At 42.7% G+C, this 24,993-nt stretch overlaps 1 pseudogene; it reads right to left on the minus strand.

The window, feature by feature from the left end:
• Positions 1–241: 241 nt before the first annotated feature.
• Positions 242–785, minus strand: LOC132347372 (cyclin-dependent kinase 2-associated protein 2-like; annotated as a pseudogene).
• Positions 786–24,993: the final 24,208 nt, after the last annotated feature.

The raw sequence follows: 24,993 nt of genomic DNA on the forward strand, positions 1-24,993 counted from the left end.
TTTAGCAAAAGACGCACTGAGAAAAGAGTCGCCATGGCCCAGGAGACAGGGCTGGGAGGCGACAGGCCTTCGGAGGCCCTGCTGGGGAGAAGGGGTCTGGGAAAAGCGGCGAGAAGTCCTGGGTAAGTGCTGAGTGGCGGGGGTCCCAGAAAGGGGAAAGCTCCAGTTGGATCAACACTCTTGGCAGGTCGTGGGTGGGATTCGCAGTGACCTCGCTGCTGACTCCTTTGGGGGTTTCCAGTTAGTGCTGCCGACTGGAGTGAGAGCCGCCCACTGGTTCCTGGAGGGCACCCACCAAGTGACACAGGACAGGAAGCCCAGGATGGGAAGTGCAACGCGGGGTGAAGGCCAGGGAGAAGCAGGTGCTCTGCAGCGGCCCGGAAAGGTCCAGATGCTGAGGCGGAGTCGAGTCCTGCTGCGTGCGGGCGTGCCACTCTGTCTCTGCCAGGCGCTCTCTGCCTAGGGCCCGGGCATGGACGATGCTTCTCTTCAGGCGCTCCATGGCGCTCGTGCTGCCAGCATAGGTCGGACGGGCCGGATCTCTTTGCCCAGCTCCTCTATGACCGACAGCAGGCCGGCGTTAAGTGCTCTGGGAGCCCTGGGCGCCAGGTGGTTTCATTGCCTGCACATAGCCCATGGAGGGCGGTCCACAGTCGTTAAACAGTGGTCTGAAAGGGGCAGCGGCTCTGGCACCGAGCCGGAGATGGGACACTTCCGGCTGTAGGGACTGGGGTGCCGGGTCCAGGGGTGCTGCTGGGGGCGGGGGCGATGGGTTTGTAGGACATCCCCAACTCCTGGTTGCCGCAGAAATCTAGAGTGTCCCTAGATGAATGAAATAAATAAACTAGTTTAATGAAACGAAAAAACTCCACCATTTTAGTAAAGAATACTTCCTATGTTCTTTGCAGGAAGCTCTCTGGTTTACATCATTAATGGTGTATGGAAAGAAAATCTCTGGCTACATTTCAACTTCTAAACCATTGAACAATAAGCACCGATAATGCACATCAGAAGGTATCACTGGTGGAGAAACTAAGAGGGAAAAAAATCCAGGAAGCAGGAGAACAGAAAGCCTCCCGCAAAGTGGGTAACAAGCAGATAACTTTTGTCAACGCTGACTCCAAAAGTGCTTACCTCACTCAGAAAGGGCACCGGAGCCCTCGATGCAAACACATCATGAAATTATGTCGATGCGACGCTGCACTCAGCAGCTCTATCAGCAGGGCTCCAGCTGACTTCAAACGCCTCCCAAGAACACCATGATCTAATAACCACGAGTGCTGTCCAGGGTCAACCCTGAAACACCCCAGGACACAAACACTCAAAGCCCAAGAAGGATGTGATCTTTCAAAGAGTTTTGCAGAGGTCCAAGCCCTTCTAAGTGAATGCACGCCATAGGGACTAGATATTGGTTGTCCTGTAATCCCCAAACTGTCACGATTATAAAACAGGCAGTCTCCAAGAAATTTGTTGGCATTTATTATCAAACCCATCAGAGGTACTTTGGGAAAAGAAGAGATCTCACTAGCTGAGGACAAATGCCACGATAATATAGCATGGGGGTATCAGCAAACAGCCATTTGTTTTCCTTCCAGTCCCCGGGAGTGACTTGGGTTAAAATAATATAAACTTGGAGGCGCTCATGTATATGGAACTAGCATAAATTAATCCCTAGGCCAACTGCCTGTAATATAGTCACTTGCTGTCTAAATTCTATTGAAATGATAAAAGCCAGCCTAACTTTAATTGCTAGGGTATCTTTCTGTGTTTTCAATAAGATACATACATAAATCCTGAAATTCAACAAATAATAAAGCAAAAACAGCTAAATGCACATATAGTTTTAGGAACTGGCTGATGATCCTCTCATTAGCCTGTTAAAATCCACCAGCTCATCCTATAATTTTCCCTTTACTGTGCTTTAAACTCTCTCTTTATTCCAGCGATGGTGCTGAACACATTCATATATCACAATATATCATCTCTCCATGTTTTCCAGATGGTATTTGATAAAAGGGAAACGAAAGACAGAGCAAAGAAAAATAGATGTTTTCTACTTTGGTTCTTGAAACAGTTTTTCCCTTGGTAGAGAAAAATATGAAACCGCCCACCCAAGGCTAATGAAAAAGCTCAAGAAATATGGTTCATCTAGAAGTGACACCCACTGGACCCAGAGGTTCAGGCCACTCACTCTTTGGTCTTCAGCCAAGCTCTACAAACCAAGGACGAAGATTTCCTTAACTCAGGTGTAAGTTATTACTAGTTTGGGCTGGAAGGAAATTGGCAATGGTTTAGGTGAGTGGTTTGGGGGTAACAAGACTCATCCCAGTATTTGCCCCCGACCTTGATCACCAAGTTCAAGGAGAAAGACATCCACAGTTACGGTAATTTTGATTTTTTTAAGTCAGCATTTATAGACTCAAAGACCTTTAATAAATAAAATTACCAATTTCAAGTGCATCACAAAATATTCTAATGGGTCACTTGAGAAGTAAAAATACCAAGTTAGACTATGACTTTTCCAAAGCTACCTATAAGGATTTGATTTTTGTACAGCAGATAACCCTGCGAGGATGTTTATTTTTCTTTCAAGACATTTAAATGTAAATACTTATGTCTTATAGGTCTTTTGTGAAGAAAAACAGACCAAACTTCAAAGAAATAAATTACATGGATGGTAAGGAAGATCAAATCATTTTGAAGAAGGAATAAATCTTGTACATAATCAATTTCTCTCATTTCCAATGGTCGTTGCCATTTTGTCTAATTCACCCCCTGGAAATAAGTTGGGGCTGCTTATAAGCCATAACGGACTGCAAATATGAGCGCCTATCTACTCTGCATTCACTCGTAGGGCTTGTCCTGATGGTCAGGGAGGAGAATCTCATGGGACCTCAGGAATATTTACTCTGAGCATCACCTGGCCATGCCCTCCAACAAGGACACCTGGTCTTATCGATTGCAATCCCTTCGCCCAAAAATGTCATTTATCGTCTCAAAAGAATACCCAAAGAGGGGTGCAGGTGTCCCTATTCCGGTGAAACCATCTGCTACTGCAGTCAGGTAAAGGGAGCAGTGACTGGGGCTCCCCAGCTTTGCCTGAACCCTTTTCTCCAAACCTTCAGCCTGAGCCCCGCCAGCACGTTGCTCGGCTCAGCCTTCCTAAGAGACATCATGGAATGTGAAACCTGAATTCACATTTCTCTGCATCATGAACGAGCTGCACAACTTAGATGAGCTACTAGGACAAGTTGAGCCTAGATTTTGTCATCTGAAAAATGGGATAATAATTCGTACCTTATAGGTTCTTCCGAGCACTAAATGGGATAACATTTGTGAAAACACAAAGCAAGAAGTACCTGGCATATGTCTGACGTGCAACAAATTCAACTTTCTTTCTTTTAGTCAATGATACATAGTTTTCCAACTGTCCCCAGCTCTCTCTCTTACTGTCCTAATCTCTTTCAGGCTCTTCTAAAAAGTGTTCACAAGCAACTACTAGCATCATATGGTATCAGAGCTGGAAGGGTCCTCAGACATCATGCAGTCTTGCTGGGATTTTTGCTATGCTTTTGCCCCACCCATACGTCTCCTTCAGGCAGTGTCAAAACCGCTCCTCTAAATGCTGATGCGACATGTGCCTCTGTCGCTTCATAATCTGAATAACCTCAAACATTAGCCGAGGCAAAGGAGCATGGACCTTCAGCACAACCTTCCCACGTGGTTTCTTAGAGGGGAGCTAGTATTTATTGAATACCTACTATGTGCCAGGCACTCAACCTTTGTTATCCTGTTAACCATCACACCTTTTTAAGAAAGGTTGCGTATCTTCTGTTGTTTTGGTATATTTTGTACCTGTGAGAACACAGATGTCACGTGCTCAGTTAGTGACAGAGCCACATCTATATGACTCAAAGCCTGTGTTCTTTTCAGATATCTTATGGCAGAGTAATGGCAAAAGCCACAACCGCCAGGGGTAGAAAGATGAGCTCAGAAACAGAGAGGGAGGTGAGGATTCCAAAGTGATAAAGGCAGCAACTGCCAGTCGTAAGCACATGGGCGGGCAGTCGCCTTGGGGTCTATTGCCGTAGTGAGTTCCAGGAAGCATTGGAGAGCATGGAACCCTTATCAGGAACCAAACCATCCATTGTGTGGAAAACAAATTCTGAACTTTGCTAACCCTGAACAGAATACAAAGGTACAGAGGAATAAACAAAAATATGTGAGACTTGAGAGAGAACATTTGCAGAATTGAATCCAGATTGGTTTGTACGAAGGGTATATGCCAGGTGCTGAGCTACTCTTAATGGATTCGAATCAATTCTCTTATTACTATGTGGTGGGGAGGAAAAGATGAAATGCTTTAAGCCCTTTGAAAAGGAAAAGGTTTATAAAATGCACCGATTCATTAATTTATTGAAGAGATCTCTAGATTGGGAATCAGAGAGACCTAAGGCTTAGTGTCAGTTTTGCCTCTCACTAGCTGTGTGATCTTGGTCGTGCATTAATTCTGTAGTCCTCAGTTTCCCCAACAGAAAAATTAAGGGTCCCTTAGCAGTTTGTAAAATTTTGTCCCAGTTACTCATGTCATTGTATTCTCCAACCATTCCCTGCTGCCACAAAGAGTTGGGGGTGACTGAAAGCCAGAGCTGAGGTTTGTTCCCTCGGCATTGTTCCAAGGAAGCTCTAAATTTGCACATTGTACAGAATCAGGAGCAAGCACTCACAGAGACAGAGAGAGAGAGAGAGAAAGACAGATGGCATCAGGCAAAGTTGCTAACCTTTAAAAGGATTCCAGTCTGGCTACCCCAGCAGTCTAGTGGCAGGAATCTGTGCCTAGAGGAGTTGAGACAGGTGAAGCTCTCCCAGGCTGCAGCGCCCAGACCCTGTCGATTCAGCAGCTTCGCCCCCTGCCCTGCAAAAAGCAGCCACGTGGCTCTCCAGCAACAGCCCCACCCACGCGGTCTCTGGGCAACAAGTCCCTAGAGGAAGCCCCTGCTTTCTCTTGCTGCGGACCACTAGGAGCAAAGGAGTTTTGGTGAAAGTTGGGGAGTAAAAGGAGCCCCAAGTCAGAATTCGGTACAGACTCACTTTCTTTGTTTAGTAGAGTCTTGGTCTGTTGGTGGGTTTGAATGGTCTCTGTAGAGTCAGGTGATGGATAAACAGGTCGGAAATCCTGCACCTCAATGAGCACCCTTTTCTGCAGAGTGCATCCCTCCAGAGTCTGTCCACTCCCACTGAGCAAAACATTTTAGGAATTTGCCTCCAGCGAAGAACCCATGAAAAAATGGATTCTAGGCTTCCCTCGTGGCGCAGTGGTTGAGAATCCGCCTGCCAATGCAGGGGACACGGGTTCGAGCCCTGGTCTGGGAAGATCCCACATGCCGTGCAGCAACTAGGCCCGTGAGCCACAACTACTGAGCCTGCGCGTCTGGAGCCTGTGCTCCGCAACAAGAGAGGCCACGACAGTGAGAGGCCCGCGCACCGCGATGAAGAGTGGCCCCCGCTCGCCGCAACTAGAGAAAGCCCTCGCACAGAAACGAAGACCCAACACAGCCAAAAATAAGTAAATTTAAAAAAAAAAAAAAAAAATCCAGTCCGTCTGGTTGTAGAATCCATTTTTTTTTTTTAAAGGTTTCACTTTATTTACTTATTTATTTTTTTATTTATGGCTGTGTTGGGTCTTCGTTTCTGTGCGAGGGCTTTCTCTAGTTGCGGCAAGCGGGGGCCACTCTTCATCGCGGTGCGCGGGTCTCTCACTGTCGCGGCCTCTCTTGTTGCGGAGCACAGGCTCCAGACGCGCAGGCTCAGTAGTTGTGGCTCACGGGCCTAGTTGCTCCGCGGCATGTGGAATCCTCCCAGACCAGGGCTCGAACCCGTGTCCCCTGCATTGGCAGGCAGACTCTCAACCACTGCGCCACCAGGGAAACCCCGGACTGGATTTTTGTTTTGGGTAGTATAGTGTCCCTATCCCCCTCCACCAAAAAATAAGATATTTAGCAGTCCTAACCCCCAGAACCTGTGGATGAGATACCCCCTTACTTGGAAATAGTCTTTGCAGATGTAATCAAGTTAAGATGAAGTCATTAGGGTTGGTTTAATCCAATATGAGTGGTGTCCTTAATAAGAAGAGGGAAATTTGGACACAGACACAGACGCACAGGGAGAATGCTGTTTAAAGACACAGAATCACGTAGGCGCAGATGGAAGAAGGCCTTGTGAAGGTGGAAGTGGAGATTGGAGTTATGCAGCTGCCGGCCAGGGAACCCCTGGGGCCACCAGAAGCTGGAAGAGGCAAGAAAGAATACTTTCATAAGGCTTCACAGAGAAGACGGCCCTGCTGACACCTTGATTTCAGACTTCTAGCCTCCAGAACTGTGAGACAATAACATTTGCTGTTTTAAGCCTCCCCGTTTGTGGTACTTCATTATGGCAGCCTTAGAAAACGAATACGATTTCTTTCTCAGTTTTACCAAGAACGAGCTGTGTGACCTCTGGACAAGTTTCCTAACCTGTCTAGCACTCAGTAGCCTCATCTGTAAAATGGGAATAATGCCAATACCTGCTTCACAAAGTTGGCATGGAAATGAAATAATACAATAATAATATAAATAATTAATTTAATTTAATTCAATAAATATGATGCTTGTCACACAGTAGCAGCTTATATAAGTGTATATAGTGATGATGATGAGCCTGTATTGTATCCTTTCTAAACATCATCAGTGATGATAAATCTTTACTTTTTAAACCAAAGGGGCATTTAGAGCTGATTGTGTGAATAAGGCAGGCCACCGGGCTGAATTTATATTGTTTTAAAACAGAAACATGATCTGACTTTTAAATAGTAAGTGTGGGTGTGTAAGCGTGCAGGCATTGGAAAAGCCCTAGGTGGTAATAAATGTCAATCTCAATGGCCCATAGCCAAGTGATTTGAAAAAGAGGCAGATACACTGGGGAAATTTGCTGTCATGAGTGGCACACCCACACATTACCCCACTTCTGAATCCACAGAAGGGCAGAGCTGCATCTTCCAACCCAATGGTTAAAGAGAGCAAAGGCTGAACTTCGGTGACACCTTTGCATGCCACCCACATTTCACACAAATGTTCCTCATCCCCTGTAGCCTGTGTCTCTGAAGTACCTAGAAGAATGCAGAGGCACAGCAGGTTTAGATATGGGTATTAGCAAGACAGGAAAATATTTTATTTTAAGCACACAATGTTCCTTTTTGGTGGGAAAGCATTATTTCAATTTTGGCAAGTTCTTTTCTGATAGTTTCAATAAATGAAAACCCAGGTATGTTTACACCTATCACCTGGTTTGTCCAGGTGCTTTGAAAGGTGAAAAGATGTTATCTTCCTGAAGAAGAAATCAGTACTCTGTGCTGCAAGAAGTGCATCCTTTTAAGGATGCTTGGTGGTGGAAATATCTTCCATGTATAGCCTCCAGAAAACCGTCTTTTCTAAAATCCTCTCTTACTTGTTAGAGGGACTTCCTGGTGTGAGAAGAGTGCCATCCTATTTAAAGTTCATGGGCTGACCCTTGATAAAAGGTAAAACTCTAGTTTACTTTTGACTAAGGACAGAGAATCAAAAATTTGAAATGCTTCCCAAGCTCAATAATCAAATTATAATCAAACAATCCATCCTTACTTATGAGCACTTCCTCCCTGCTTCTCCCTAAGCTGTGGGTGATGTGAGTCACAGCTTTTGTGCTTTAGAGAGAAAAATAAATACGTATTGAGCACATATTATGTTGTGGTTCACTGCTAATCCTTTCAACACACATTGTCTCGTGTCGTTCTTGCTACATGAAGCATGGATTATTATTCCCATTTTATAGGTAGAAATGCAATGTAATAGAATGGAGAAAAATAACTAACCTGCATCTACTGATAGCACAATTCAGGATTTGCTTAGTGGTCTTCACTCTCCAAAGCCTTAAATCTTTCCACAATGCTATACTGTCCAATCTTGTTGGTTACCCAAGACTTATACTTTGGGAAAATATATAATAGGATGTAGTGAAGGGTCAAAATGCCAAATTCCACCTGTTAAATGCTACAGAATTTGGAGAAGAGAATGATCTGGCGCATTGGAGGAAGCGAGAAAGGCACATGACTTTGACAGAACTCTGCTTTTCTGTCTAATATTAGGCAGCAGATCTTTCACTTGCCTCCCATGTCAGCAGGAGAAAGAGGAATGTATTCATTTCAAATGCTTGGGATTCTAAGATAAACCATGGAGCAGTTCAGAGAGTGGGGCATCCTTGCCTACATAAACGTTTACTGTCTGCATTCTAAAAACTGTCTGAGCCAGAGGGCTTCCATCTGGTTATATCCTGAGATAAAAGGCAATATCTATGCTAGAAATAATAACAGACAAGACACAATACGTGTGGAGAGTCACAGACGCTGGACTTTCTGGGGTAACCAGAAATGTCGCTGTTGAGGTCTTTTATTCATGGATGTGTTCATTTAATTATTCGTTCATTCATTCGAATATTTATTGAGAGACTTAAGTATTCCAGAAACTTCCATTATAATCTTTTGTCCTTATTTTCTTTCTTTAGGAGTGTTTTGAAATCTGCTTTCTTTCTTGGAAGCCCTATTGTCAGATTGTTAGAAATGTTGGTTCAGAAACATAAGTCAGCAAGACTTCCACATGACTCTTGTATGAACTGCCAAATATGGCATCCAGACTCACGGTGATATATTCTTAGAAAGGGTTATATTGAAGGAAAGCCTCCATCCTCTTTCTTCCTAATCTCCATCAATTCTCCTTAAGGCCCTTGACCCTAAGAAAAAGGTTCATGTAAATTCTCCAGAATGGTACCATTCAAATCTATAAAAATTGCATAGTTGGAAGATTTAATAAAGAAGTACTCCACATTTAAGAAAAAAATGAATTAGAAGACTTTGAAAGTGGCTTCTTGAAGCTTGTTTGTTATTAGTTTAATCACAAAGACCACATGAAAATTTTAATTTGCTGGAACCAAGCCTAGCCACTAAAATGAGAAATGTGACAGTTATGCCTTGGAACTGCATTAGAGTATCAGAGCAGGGGAAGGGCAGCTGTTGCAAAAGCAATAATAACTGCTTGCCTCCCAATCTTATGTAATCATTAATAGATTCCTATAAATCACAAGGCAGGAATCACTCCTATTTTTAGATGAGCTTATTAAGATTGTTTGTTTAGGTTTCACTTCAATGCACAAAATATGAGCAACAAAATACTTCTTAGATCTGGCAAGAAAAGATAGGCCATAACTTCATCCACTCCAGAAATATGTCATTTGTTCATTCATTCATTCGTTCATTCATTCATCCAACAAATACTTATTGAGTGCCTCTGATGTGTTAGGGACTCTTTAAGCAAGGGAGATATACGAAGGCATAAAATCCTCCTGGAACATATATTCTAGTGGTGGCCAAAGAGTAGATGAAAATAGAGGCAATCAACAAAATACAAAAGCAAAATAGACAGCCCTTCAGATAGTGGTTAGTGTTATGAAGAAAAATAAAGTGAGGGAGTTTAGGGAGCGCCAGTGGTTGGTAGAGAGAGAATTGAGGGAAAGCTTCATGGAAAAGGTGACGTTTCCAAGGATGTGAAGGCAATGAGGCAGTGGGACATGCAGAGGTGGCATGGGTGGGGTGGAGGGGAGAGAACGCCAAGAAAAAATTCTAAGAAGGAGCATGCCTGAAAGCATTCAAGGCACAGAAAGAAGGCAGTGTGGCTAGAATGGAGTGAATGAGGGGTCACATCATGGGGAGCTCTGCAGGTCAGTGGAGGGGAATGGTCTTTTCCTCTGAGTAAGATGGACGCGATGGGCGGGGAGGGGGGCAGATTTATCAAATAAAAACACAGGATACCAGTGAAATTTTAATTTCTGATAAACACTGTGATAGAAAGAACAATGACTCCCCCCAGATGTCCACATCTTCATGCCAAGAACTTATTACTTTATATGGAAACTGTTACCGTATATGCCGAAAGGGACTTTGCAGATATAATTACGTTAAAGGTCTAGAGATGGGAATATTATCTGGGATTAGTGGTGTGAGTCCAATGTCATGACAAGGACCCTTAAGAAACAGAAGAAGGAGGCAGACGAGTTGGAGAAGCGGATGTGATGGGCCAAGTTGAGGTTAGAGTGATGTGATGGTTGCCCTTGAAGATGAAGGAAGGCATCACAGGCCAAGGAATTCAAGCTGCCTCAATAACCTAGAAAAGGCAAGGAAGCAGATACTCTCCGAGAGCCTCTAGAAGGAACTCAATCTTGTCAACACCTTGAGTTTTAGCTTCTGATCTCCAGAACTGTAAGATAATAAATTTGTGGGGTTTTAAGCTGCTAAATTTGTGCAACTTTGTTATAGCAATAGGAAAGTAATACAAACTGTTATAGCAATAGGAAAGCAACACAAAGAAATAATTTTTTAGTGTAAATATGTCCCATGAAACTTTAGAGACAGTTATGCTAAAAATTGTTCATTATTTATCTGAAATTCAAATTTAACCGGGCATCCCATATCTTAACCTATCGTGGGAGTTCAGAAACTTGACATTCCCTTATTTTCATTGTAAAAGACTTCCTCTGGGAAGGGTGGGAAGGAAGGTTGAGAAGCAGGGAGACCTATGGGAGGGCCAGCACAGTCACCCAGATGGAAGATGACGGTGGCTTGGATCAGGGTGGCGGTCGTGGAGGCAGTGAGTGTGCCCATCTGCATCTGGTCCCTAGGGAGGTGTCTTCACCCTGGAATTTCCCTTATGCCCTGCATTCTTGTATTAAGACTAAGCAGAGTTTAGCTTTGCAACTAATTCATGTGTCTCCAGTGACTAAAACCCCCCAAAGAAGAGAAGGCTAGACCCAGAAAACAGAAGTAACACATGGGATTTTCATGTGTGCAAAGCATGGACCACCATTTCCATTCTTTTTCTGCCACCCCAGCCTTGTAAGCCATTTAGACAGAAGGCACCTGGAGCACTGATTCATCTGTGGATGTTATTAATCTTTCCAAAAAGCAAAACTTTTTTTATTACAAAGACCAGAATTTTAGTGTACGGGTGGTCTCCTTGGCATAAATACTTCCCAAATACACATTAGTCTGATCCATGGCAAATCTTGCTGGCTTTCTCAGCTGGTCTGAAGAGCCTCTTACTCCACTCTTTTCTATTCTTGGAGATCTTTCTTCTGACTTTTATGAGAGACTTAGGAGTCTGGGTGTCCAAAGAACTAGAATATGAATTCTCTTATGTTGGCTATAATTGTTCTTCTTGTCCGTTTGGCTGGGAGGGTACACTTTACATTTTTATTCAACTCTGCTTGTCAGTGAATTCATGTAAGTGGGTTGTTTGGAGACTGCCGTCACCAAAATCCCCCCTGCCAAGGGAAAGTGAAGATGTGTATGAATGAAATTACTATGCAGATTAGGCGGGCACACTCAGGTTCCCAGGTATCAGCTTCACCAAGGTCTGTGGTTCTTCCCACCTGGCTCAGACACAGGTGTTGAACTGGACAATTGGAGGTTCAGTCTAATCTTCATCAGTTTCTCAGCCAGAAAGAATGAAGGTGATGGTAGCTATAACAGAAATTGAAGTGATTCAAGTATTTTCCCAGTTCTATCCTACAAATGTTTATGCTGCCCATTTCACAGAAAGCATTATACCAATTATTTTACAGATGAAAGAGATACAATCTCCACCATCATATTTATAGGCAAAACATGCAAACAACTAGAAGTGCCCCTTATATTTGGGGGTCTTCAACCTAATCCCTCTTCTCAGCTTTAACTTTTCTCTCATTTTGTTCTGGAAGATTTGTCAATGGATTTGCAACTCATGATCCATTCAGGACATTTGTACAAGTGTGGTGATGTGACAAAGTCTGAAAAGTCTGCCCAAATCAGGCAGACTCTCCAACGAGACAAGGTTATCTCATCGGTCAAGTTAGAAATCGCTTTTGAGCTCATATAGGACATTTTGTGAGGTAGCACAAATAAAAGGGTACAAATAAAAGGATAAGCACATTTCTTTCCTTTCAGGGATTTGTATTCTAATTGAAGAAGAGAATTATCAATAGAATGCAACCACTAGAAATGTATGTAGGCAAAGACAAAAATTCCAGTGTTTGGAAATGGGAGCTGGATTGGAGAGAGGTCAGCACCATGTGGGGAAACAGGAGAGAGATTGAAAATGGAGAAAAGGTGGCTTTGGGCAGGGAGGGGGCAGGTGGTACCCTTCAGATATTCTTCTAAAGGCCCTATTCTAGCATCTTCTGGAACTCAAGTCGCCTAGTTAGCCGAATCTTTCTTTGCATCGCTGCCTATGAAAGGTTATATCTGTAAGGAACCGGTGGTCTCTGGGAAGTCTCACGTGTATACCGATCATTCCTGAGAATGTTCTTGACGGTGCCAGTTCACAAATAACACCCCTACAGGTTCGCATAAGAAAACTAGCGACGAGTCATGAATTTTGCTTTCTGACACAACCCTGGTGCTAACAATTTCATTTCAAACAGTTTACTTAAAATCTTGAAAAAGGACCAAATGATCACAGCATTTAACTACATACTAAAAAAAAAGGTTCCCTCCCCAGGTCTGCAAAGTATCACACATTTGGCATTCCTTGTTTTGTTGACTGCCTTTCTTTTTCAAAATATGGATAAAGAATGTGCCAGAGGCTGCAGCATTGGGAAGTTTCATCTCCTTTTAACATGATCAAGATGAAGCCAGTGGAGAGCTTGAATTAGGACTTCACAGCCTTCCATGCTGGTTAGATGCTAGCTCTTCCTCCTCACCACTTCCCTCATCCTCTCCAGCTCCTCCCATCATCCTGTGAAGCCATCAAATGGACCAGATGGAGAAAAAGAATTCCTACCGACCTGCTAGCTTTACCTGAAGAATTCTATCCACATGTGACTCTCCTCTGGTCCCGCTCCTGCTCGGGCCATCTTGTGAGTCATGAAGTCATGTTTCAGGCCAGTGCCCGATGGCTCCCATTGCCTCATTTCCTGACACCTTTAAAACCTTGCACCTGTATTGTACCCACACAGGAGGTTTAAATTAATAGCAGCCTCGAAGAGGATGGGCTGACCTCCCGGGTTTCTTAAATGAATTTGGAAGTTGTAAGGCTTTAAATCATAATATACTTCCCTGGAAATGGCCTGTTCCCCAGGACATGTGAATACGCTAAATGGAAAACAACAATTTTGTCTGTTTTTCTTTTTTAAAGAAAACAGAGGCTGTGACTTAAATGCCTCATTTTTCAGGTTGGACATTGGAGAAAAGGTAAGAGATTCCTTCCCTAGGAGTTCTTAAAGATAGTGACTCATTTTTAAATGACTCAAATCCAAAGATAGAGTTTTCAAGGATGTGCCAGAGAAACAAAATGCCCACATATGTAATAAACCTTCACAACAGTACTGCTCTGTTACTACAGGCTTACTATTATAAAAATCACTGTTACACATAAAAGCCTGGAAAAGACAGGAACATGAAAACGTTTTGTATTGAGGACCACATGATTCAATATGCTACATTCATATTTAATTTTATTTCTACAAACATTTATTGAGTTTAAATGCTGGGTGCTAGGGAATCAGAGATCAATAAGAAGCAGCTGCTGCTTTGGGGGATGTCCAACAGCAATTCCAATTGTCTCTTAGGAGGAGGAAGCTGGAAAAGGCCTCCGAGATCTTATCTTAGCTCTGACTTATATAAATGGGGATTCAAGACTGAGAGAATTGAAAACACTTCCACAAGGACACGCAGGTCCAGAACTTCAGCCTCCTAAATCCTGCTCATGGATCTCTCTAGAAAGCCCAATTTTGCTCATCAAAGACACAGGGGGGTAAAGTAGAGAAAGCCTGGTTTAGAATGAGGGGGCCTCAGTGTCCGCCCAGTTCCACCACTAACTAGCTGCATGTATTCACAGGTACTGGGTCAGTATTTCCTCCCTAATGATACAGATTACCTGGAGGGCTTCTTAAATATGCTCATAGTCAGGAGTCTGCCCTGGAGATGCTGACTTAGTTGGTATGGACGGAGGCCCAGACCTCCACTGGGTCTTATCTTCAGAAAACTTGCAGAAACACTGGACCAGATGAGCTCTAATCTTACCCTCCAACTACGAGAACATTTAAAGTAAAGTGAAATCAAAGAAGATGCGGCAACACAAACACCAGTGTATCCAAGGTTCTTGCTTCTACAGGATGAAATCTCTTACCAATCTCTATTACTGTGATCAAAATTCTTTGCCCGCTGATCTGACCAGCTTCTTCTGGTCTTCTGAGGAAACTTCCTCTCAATTATATATGTGGAAGACTCCTAAAATTCATAGAAACTTCCAGTTACCTGCAGACCATGGCCTATTATAGAATGATTTTCCTCCTTGCAAATTTGGGGTGTATATGAACATGTGGAAAGAACATGTATTTATATGTTTCTATCTCAGTAGAGAGACAAACACATACATTACCACCAAATTTTGCCTAGCATATTAAATAGGTTTGGGGGGGGGGGGTTGCTGTTATTGTTGAAACAAGAAAAGCAAAAATTGTATTGGGTTGGCCAAAAAGTAACATCTTACGGAAAAACCACGAACCAACATTTTGGCCAACCAAACACTTGTCTTTCCTCTTGTTTCCAAGATGAATTGTTAGTGTTTAAATATGCTATTTCTGATAGACCAAATACTGCTAACAAGGATAAATGAAAGCCTTCAGTTAAACGCTGGATTAAAATCAGAAATGTCAGCACAGGCGCGAGTCTGTGAACACACCCAGGTCACAGGTTTGTGACTAACTGATTAGTTTGAGTTTTGCCAATGTAGAAGCTCCAGACTGAGGCTCTGGCTGGTGGCTCCATTCCCACCCTTTCCCTCCATGAGAAGGCTAGACAGATAGGACCCATTTAATAGTGATGGTGGGATAATCTATAAGCTTTGCTTTGTTGTTCCTTCCCTTTCTTTGAGATGCAGGATTAAAGACATTGATTTCTGATATGAAAGAAGATCTGGCTGATGACATCATTCTGGAAATGTCTTGGCCTGAAATATCTGACAAAGCCAAGCAACAGGCTGGGCAGGAAAATCAGAGAGAAACAAGAGACTCAAATAATTCAAGCAAAACCAGATTCCTGATGCCTGTAAGAATGAATGTGTGTGTGCGTGTGTGTCTGCATATTTAGCTCTGAGTTTCTTCTTCTAGTATACATGGATCTAACTGTCCCTTCTCTCAGCAGATAATTACTGACTCCTCCTCTGTGCTAACTGCTAAACAATGAGGGGGTTCCATGAAGGTAGAATAAAGAGGAGGTAGTCCCTCCTCATCATGAGGTATGACTCTACTCATCACTTACATTTCCTCATTTATAAAATCGGCAAGGAGGTGAGAACACAGCAGTGAGGGAAGTAGAATGAGCACGAATCCAGAAACAGCTCTATTCCCAGTGTTGTCCCTCACTCACTGTGTCAATTGGGCCTCAGTCGCCCCATCTGTAAAATGGGAAACACTTTCAATCATATGAGTCAACGATACCGTGCAGCACAGCGGACTTTGTGAAGAAGAACCATTAATGGTCCCAAAGATATACGCAAATGTCAATGTCAGTTATTTTCTTGGGTTAACTTTATAGGGTCGTTTATAGGACTTGGGAAGGATGAGATATTTGGGGGTTTTAGAGGTGGGTTTTTTTCTTTGTTTCTTCCTTCCTTCCTTTCTTCCTCCCTTCTTTCCTCCCTTCTTTCCATCTTTCTTCCTTCCTTTATTTCTTTTTCTCTTCCTTTCTTGTGAAAGGAGAAGGGACGTGGGTAACTTACCCTTGTCTTTTCTTCTCACTGTTTTCTGAAGAAGGTCCTGGCCCCTTGCTCTGGAGATACAGTTATTACAGAACAAGTCTCTTGTTGGCCTCATGACCTGTAACAATGCAGAGACAAGTCTCCAGGAGCTGATTTTAGAATTCAAACCCCAAGCAGAAGTGGTAGATTTAAAATTCTGAGCCCAAACCTCTTCATTTTCAAGTTCATTTACCCTTGGCAACATGCAACCTCCTGTTTACTAAGAGGGGAAAAAAAGCTTTTAAAAGGCTCATTTAAAAGGCTGAGGAGTCTTCTGGGATCTCCGAAAGCTCTTTAAAAACATATTTTGATGATACAAGTGTAAACAAATCAAAAGCATATGGATTGAATTTCCCTTAAATTACACAGGATTTTTAAAATGATGGGAGGGTGGAAATGTGTTTGGAAAAATATGTTTTTGGTTTTACTGACTCAGAAACATGGGAATGAGCTGAAGCTTTTGACAGACCCCAAATGATGGCAGGTTTGTCCATCATCTGTCTTTGAGGGTCTGTAGTCCTTCACAAGCCTTCTCTGGTTTCGTACCCAAGGAGTGGAGATTTCCGTTAGTGAAGACTCACAAAGAGGAAACACCAAAACCATGCGTTGTGAGTTCTATCTTTCCCTGGAGCAAAAGAGCCCTATTTCATGGGGGTTGGCAATGCAGACTCCCCTTGGACCAGTGAAAAGGATAAGTGTTCATTCTGTAAAATACAAGTCTGTACAGGGCTGCACAACCTGGACCCGGTGCCAACGTCAGCAGCCAGACTGCCTTTCTGCAGCCCCCAAGCTGGGAGCCACCCCGAAGCCTTTACCCCACGCTTTTCAAAGTCCTCTGCAGAGTCACCTTGTCATCATTACAATTCCTTATCTTTCGAGCCAAACACACAACATGCCAGAAAAACAGGGGTCAACAAGCTGGACCACTGCCTCTGAAGGGTTGCTGATGCCAGGATTTCAGAATAAGGGAATAAAAGCCAAGAATACGCAGACAGAATGAAGAATGGTTGTGACCTTATGAATACTAAGGCTTCATCTACAAAGCAGAATGTCAGCATCTCTCATTTTGATGCGTCCATCCAATCCGGTCCCAAAGGAAAATGCTTTAAACACTCTAGACACTTGCTCTACTTTCCTGTTTCCTTTATCTGAATATGCATGGTTCAAGGGCTAGAGCAATCCCAGAGAGCTTCTGGAAGATTCAGGAAGGTTCTAGGCGGGCTTGGAGGACCAGGATCCTCTGAAGACACTTTCAGTCATCAGATGCAGGGCCAAACGAACCATCAGAATTACTTAAAGGCAAAAGAGCATTGTGTTTCCATTTTCACAGAATTGTCTGGGAAAAATGGATTGGGTCGCTGTGAAGAAACTTCACTTTGGAAAGTTTAGCTGGAAAACATGCAATTACATGAGAACTTGACTTACCTGAGATAAAAGGAAACTTTGCATCATTTTTTTCTTTTTGAGGAAAAAAACGACAAACATTCCCAGTGCCTCTTTCGACACACACTCAAAGAGAGAAGTTAACATTACACCCCCTTCCTGTTTTGTTTTGTTTTGTTTTGTTTCCTACTTCAGAGGAATGATGTGAGAAAGTACTGTGGAAAAATAAAGGGCTCTCTAGTAAAAATAGCTGCTACCCCGACTTATGTCTCAAGTCCTAGAGACTTCTGTCCCCTTGTGACAATGGTGAATGCCTAACCAGCGCATAATTTTAACAGCACAATTTGCATTGCCCGGGCAGCTGTCTGCCACACCAGCTCTTTATGAAATCCACCCACGGCATTTGACTCAATTACCTCTTGCAGCTGTGAATTCCACAGGTCCACCACACTCTGCATGGAAAAGTATTTCTTTGTATCCGTTCCAAATTTATTAGCCATTTGAACCATTCCTTTGAGTGAATTGTGTATTTCTAAGTGTTCGTATATCACCATTTTAGGCCCAAGTCCCATTGGCCTGTATTTAATATGCAGCTCAGAATATTAGAGTATTGTGTTCGAAGGATCCATATAAAAGCAGATCTGGTGTGTTCACCTCCACCGGAGTTTTGCTCACAGTTCTCCAGCAGTGGACATCCTCCCAGCCCACCAGCCTCACAAGCACATGATCACAATCACAAGAGGGAAAAGCACTTCAGGGACCTGGGATGGAGCAGTTCAAATTTTCTCCATGGTAGAAATACGAGTTGTGGCCAGACCTGGTATACAGGAACATCCCTAAGAGGTAGGTGAGTGTACTGCTTTACAGACCAAGAAACTGAGTCAGAGAGAAGAGAGGTCACCTCCCAGAAGAGATAGAGGTAGTATACTGCAAGCACCAAATCCGAACTAGGCATTCTGAAGACAAGTCCAGTGTTCTCACCCCTACCACAGAAGGCTCTATGTAAGAAGATAAGAGTAAGATTCATGGATTATCTAAATTAATGTTTCCCTGGGCCAGTAAGAATGGACATTCACAGCTCCTTGGAGGTTGGCCCCAATCATTGAATGCCACGCTTCTTCTCCTGATGGGCACCTTAGAATAGGATGTGAAGGAGCCTGGGAGTTTCTTTCCATATCCTAGAAATAGACCTCAAAACATATGCACAAGCATGGACTTCCAGCATCTTCGTTTAGTCTGATAAATTACATTCTGGGCCATTTCTGAGTTCTTGCCTCTCTGCCATCATCTTCCAGGTCATACCACAGGGAGGTCTCTCCCCACCTCCACCCCAGGCAACCTCAGTTCCTGTCGTGGCCCAGTGTGTGATGCTGGTGGTCCCTTAACTTCCCTCACTACCATTCTTCTACTGGAAAACAAAGGTGTATGTGAGATGGTCTCCATGTTTCCATGCCAGTGAAGAGCACTCATGCTTCACTGTCAGAGCTTCGCAAAGCTAGCTTGGCTGTTTCTAAATCGTGACCACAGGCAAGAGCCTTAACCTCTCAGAGCTACAGTTCCACGGCCCCATCACAGTGGAGAAAAGGCCTATCTTGCTTTGCTCTTACAGTGATTAGCCGTGATGGATCCAATGTCCCCAGCCCTGTGTTCAGCCCATAGTAAAGACTCGATATGTGTCAGCTGCTTGTTTTTTGCAAGTTTATGCTATACTTTAATAAGTGGTGCTGAAGGATGCTAAAGATACAGCAGGCTATTACATCCTACTGCTTTTGAACGGGCGACTCAACTTAACAGCCTACTCTTAAAAGCAGGTGTAGCAGTGACAAAATACAGAACTTAGGGCTATAGCTTAAACCTTTATTCCAAATTAATGTATGACCCAAGAGTAACTTCTCATGGCATACACCAAAATAGGGTTGCTTGATGAACAGAAAAGAGAGCTTTGTGCCAACACCCCTCCATCCCACCAAAGGAGAAGAAACGCCAGTTGGAAGTGAATTTAATAACGACATGTTAAGTTGGGCGCATCTGCTTCCATCCCATGTCAAGAAATTACAGTCCACACTTGCATTCGGCAATTTATTCTTTTTCTAAAAGTTTCTTTGCTGTCATGTACAGGCTATGTTTAGGGTTTAATGTTTCAAGATGATTTTACTATAAAGCCAAATAGAAACAACTATGGGATATAGGGAATCTATGATCTCCAGCATCTATAGGAACAGAGTATCATTTGCCTTTTCAAATAATACAATTGTTTTAACCACATTTTTTGTTGTTGTTGTTGTTGTTTCAAATTCTGAATCAGAGTGTTGTTTTCTGATGAGAAATAAAAAACCTGTTGTCGGCAATTCAGAAAAACTCTGAAATGTTCCCAAATAACATGGAGTCAAAGCACCATAACATTAAATAGGTCTTTAGCCCTTGTTTCTAACATCAGCTCAAGTGGCCCAAGTGACTTTAGACAAGTCACTCAACCACAGCCTGCGTCAGACCTATCATTTGCAACAAGAGAGATTTTGAGCTCCATCCACACCATCCAACCTGGTGTTGACATCCTACTTACTCTCTGTGGCATGCTATTCGGCAGACAACCAAACAGTTACAACTTCTTTTTTTCCCCGACCATTAGAAATCTAATTATTCAATAGATTTTATCAAAGCATCCTTACCCCAGTTTCATATCTGATAACCCCCATGGAGACTGAGTTTGTGACGTTCTTATATTCTCAAGAAACAAGTCTATGCAATTGTAGACTTAAATTTAGATTTGGATACCAACGTCGGCTGAGTCTGCGTTAAAAGGAAGACAATTCAGAATGCCTACCTGACCTGTTTCCAAAAGGACACAGTTTGAGGCAGACCTGAAATTGCTTTTGAGCCTCTCTGTGCTCAGCTCTGGGCAAATCTAGGACTCACACTCTGCTCCTTTACTAACTGAATCAACCCGGAGGAGTTGCCAATGTTCTCTACACATCCATTGAAAAAAAAAAAAAAAGATAATTACCATATAATTTTTATATCATACAATTCACCCATTTAAAGTGTACATTTCAAAAAAAAAATAAATAAATAAATATTTAAAAAAATAAAGTGTACATTTGACGTTTTTTAGCATATCCCCAGGGTGTGCAGCCATCACCACAATTAATTTTAGGTATTTTTGTCCCGTCTAAAAAAATCCTGTACACATTCACTGTCACTCACTGTTTCCACACACAACCCTTCCCAGCCCCTGGCAGCTACTTTCTGTTTCTGTAGATTTCCCTGTGCTTGACACTCATATAAATGGAATCAGATAACATGTGACTTTCTGTGGCTAACTTCTTCCACTTGGCTTGATGTTTTGAAGTTTATCTGTTGTAGTGTGTATCAGTACTTCATTCCTTTTCATGGCTGAATAATATTCCATTGTATGGACAGACCACATTTGGGTGGTTTCCACATTTTGTCTATTATGTATATACTGCTGCTGTGAGCATTCATGTACAAGTCTGCACATCCATTTTTGCATCTACAATATTCTATTGCTTTCCTCACATGGCTATTTTGATTATTTTGATTAATGTAAAAGCTCTTAATAAATTACTTGAAAGACAAACTTATCACCTTTCACGTTGTCACTTGCTGTTCTCCACTTCCCTGATGGTACCGTCTCTGTTCCATGTCCTCGAGCTTTTCCAATATTTCAACTGTCCCTTCACTTTTCACTCTATATTGAATTCATTTCTGAATCTTCAATATCTAGGATGTGTCTTAAAATCAAAACCTCATTTCTTCTCACTGAATATCATCCTCACCATTAACTAGTCACCCAACCCAACCTCCAAGCTCGCTTCCTTTCTTTCTATGACAAAATTTTAGTTCTAGCCATCAAAGACTTAAAAACCCTAAATGGTTCTCCACTAAAAAAGATAGGGTACTAAGTCCTTTACCAGGTACAAAATTTGCAAGCTACACACTTGGGTACATAAACACTTTGACTTGATTATTTTTCTATAAATGAACTTAAATTATCTTTTAAGCCCCATTTAACCTACTGGCAAAATACTTGATCTAGTTAGAGTCAGGTAGTAAATTCAGATACTTTATGATTTCCCACAGGCAACCTCTATCATCCGTGGTACTGATGAGATGCCCCCCTCCCCTCTGTTCTCAGCTGATTCCACAACCTTGCTCTTTGCCTTTCCTGCTTAGAACTGGCCTTCTGTCAGTTCTAAGTCTGCACCCCTTGCTGACACGGAGGGCTTCTCTTCAAGCCCAGTACCCCTCCAGGCATCTAGGCAGGGAGGCACCTGCTTACCTGTGTGGGATTTCCACTGTCCAGTCACCGCCACCCCAGCATAACAGGCAAGGAACAGCACCACTTCTCAGAGAAAAAGCCATCTTTTCTCTCTCCATAGCGCCTCTTGTACCAGCTCCGACTACCTTTATCTGGTCTATGTGGACAGGCTAGTTGAGCTCTTTACCGATTTTCTTTCCGGGACCTTTTTTATATCATAAATTGAAGGCTCATATTCCCTTAAGTGTTTTGTTTTCCAACACACCCAACTCATGGAAATTAGGAGCTTTGGCTCTCAAGGCCATTGTCTCTTCCATGAGTTTCAAGAACCCTTTTTGGAATAGCTTGTTCTCAGACCTGCTTGATTCCAACGCCTGGGCCCTTCACCGCTATGTTATGCTGCCTCCTGAGTCTGGGGTGTATCAAGGGCTGGGACCCAACTGTCAATACTTCAGGCCCCTCGAGAGCCTGTCGGGGTACAGGGCAAACAGCAGGGAACTCCTGGCCAGAGCAGCTCTCCAATTACATGAAAGTTGTTTTCCTTTTGAAGTTGGGGCCACTGATGCGTCCCACCCCACCCAGCCCCACCTGGTCATGATCTCTGATCTGCAGGGCCTCGTCTGGGTCTGAACTAGCCTTCTCTTTGCAGAGCACCCTTCCAGAAGGTCAGCAAGGTACCAAATGAGACTGTCACACCGTATGACACGTCAGCCCTAGTTCTGCTTCCTGGTGCCTGGTGAGGTCTGGACAGGGGCCTTGGGGGCCAGAACCCTGACAGTTAACTAAGGAAAGTGAAAGCACACAGGTGTGTGGAGTTCATTCTCAGGAAAGACATGGAGCAGAAACACACCATAAATATTACTAAAATCTGAGAAAACAAGAAAAAGAAGAAGCCAAAAGTAGGCAAAAGTATAATCCTAGTTCATTGTCTGTCTTCTGATAAAAGTACCAAATGAGTTAAAAGCAAAAGAACATGGTAGCCAATTCCACAAAGAGGAAAAAAGAAAGCCATATAAGAGTTTTTGTTTTTGTTTAAATTGGCTATTCCTCACTATTAATGGAAAAAGATAAAGGCTGTAATTTGTCTATAATCATTGTTGTGAATTCAGAAACTCAAGTTTCTGGTGAAGTTGACTTTCTGAATATCCAAGTTTTCGCTGCTCTCTTAAAATGGAAAGGATCTAAATTGATTGGAACAAGCAGAAAAAGGATTTGAATTTTTTTTTCCTCTCTCTGTGTGTCCTTCTAACTTCTGACATAATTGAAAGATGAATTCATTTGGCGAGAAGTGCCGCTCAAATTCAAATTAAGTTCTCTCAGAGAAAGAGACCCAAACTGATTTTTCTTTGGAGTCAGAGAATAATCAACCATAGAGATGATACATTTTGCATATGGGTTTGCAAAAGACACAGTGTTCTTGTGGGGTTTTTTTTTTTTTTTTGGTCTTGAATATGGGTCGTTGTAAAAGGAAGTTCATCTTGCAGGATTACTTCATTTGGTTATATCTCTTTAAAGACTCAAGAGCAACTCTTTATCCATATTATCTGGTGATAAATCCTCTGAAATTCCCTGCTAAAACAAGTCCCATTGATAGCTGATAACCCGGGCTCAGCCTTCTTAAGTTTTATGTCGATTAATCTCTGATTCATGTTAATGATCTTTCGACTGTTTTATTCCTTCTGATGCTGGAATTTTTATCATCTTAATGTGCTTACGGATAACCTAATCCATCTCTTTCTATCTTTGGGTGACCATTGCCTACACGATTTCTGAAATCTCCCCTTCTCTACCAGCTCCCTACCCTCCCTGTGTGCCCTTGGAGAATTTGCTTGGACTAAACGTTTTGGATGCTTGGCTTCAATTTCTTTAAGTTTCTAGTTTGAAGAAATCACCTTATTCTTTTTTTTTAATTTTTGGTTGCGTTTGTGTTTATATATTTAATGTGCTCACTCCTGAATTTGTATTTAATTGTCGTTTTCCTAAGGGACCACATTTCCCCCCAGTTAATTTCTAATAACCCATTTTCAGGGGCATCTGCATGGGTAGAGGCAGCAGCTGATTTAGATTACGCCCAAATTTTCTCAACAGAAACCACCATTGACCTAAGTAAGCCTTCCTTTCACAACTCTGTCCCAGGCACAGCAACAAGCCAGCAGCCATCCAGGCCCTCAGCCTTCTTGGCTTAGTGAGCCACTACTTCTAATGATTTCTAAATTGTTTTAATTGCTTAAAGCCATTGAAAACACACACCCAACATTTGTGCATTTTGAAAGAATTGCCAGAGTGCTCAGACCAACGTTTCCACTGACACAATATGACTGAGAAGGAACATCAAAGGCTTGCAAACGAGACCACTGAAAGCATTCTTGCTTCTCCACCCATCGGAGCTCGACACTGTCTAAAACCATGTGATTTCCAGAAGGAGCTGGCTAAATACAGGCCCTCAGAATTCTGGCAAAGTTAACTAAAGCAGCATTTGAAGGAATTGAGGGTTTGCTACCTGGGGAGAAGACCTTAGCAAGGGGGCATGGAGCCCCCTTTCTAAGAGGTGGGTGTCACGTTATGTTACAAAAAGAGGCAATATGGTCCAGGTTCAAAATCTATACTCAAAGCACTGGGTTCACAGAATCTAAGGCTTCGAGGGAATTTAAATGTATCTCTGGGGAGGATGTACCAAATTCCAGTATAACCAGCTTAGTGGGTGATTTAGAATTCAGGAAATGGGCAACAATGTGCAAGTATACCTCCTGGTAGGTTCCAAATCTTCAAGGGAATTTCAGCTTGACATGGGCAGTTGTGTGGAAGGGTGATAAAGGGATCGTGCTGTATGTCAAGCATGTAGCTCAATACTTGGCAATAAGTATTGGTCAAATGAGTAAATGAATGAATGATTGTATGAGCCAACAAGTTTGGAGTTCAAACATAATAAAACTAGTTGTGAATGTACCTAGGTGCCCATTCTTTCCTTTCCTCTCTCATTTTAGTAGCAGTATACCTTTCCAGCAAAAAAATACATCTTTCCTTGCCCAAGATTTAGCCTTCTACCCATACCTGGGACCCCATTCACTTCTACCATGTTAGAGACCTTACTCCAAGAACTGATCTTTTCCCCCTGCACCGTCGATGACTCTCTTTCTCACGTTCACATCCCGTAATGTCTACCCCCTTCAATCTCTCTCACTGCTACTGCTTTGGTTTGGAGCTTCATCATCTGTTAGTTTGAACTATTTCAACACTCTCTTCACTGAACAGCAGCTCCAACAATGTAACTAGGACACAGTTCCTTTCTCTGTCCTTGTCAGCCTTGCTTCCTCAGTGTTGAATTCGTTCTTGGTAAACCCCTCCTTTGTAGTTGCAAGATGGTGGCCAGCAGGTCTTGGGGTGCTTCCTTCTTTGTCACATCTACCAGGAAAAATAAAGCATGCCTTCCAGTATCTCCAATAAAATAAGGACAAACTTTTCTCTCACAGGTGTCCCTAACACCTGAGAAATCCC

Source organism: Balaenoptera ricei, chromosome 14 (assembly GCF_028023285.1).
Source record: "Balaenoptera ricei isolate mBalRic1 chromosome 14, mBalRic1.hap2, whole genome shotgun sequence".
In the NCBI taxonomy this organism is placed as follows: domain Eukaryota; kingdom Metazoa; phylum Chordata; class Mammalia; order Artiodactyla; family Balaenopteridae; genus Balaenoptera; species Balaenoptera ricei.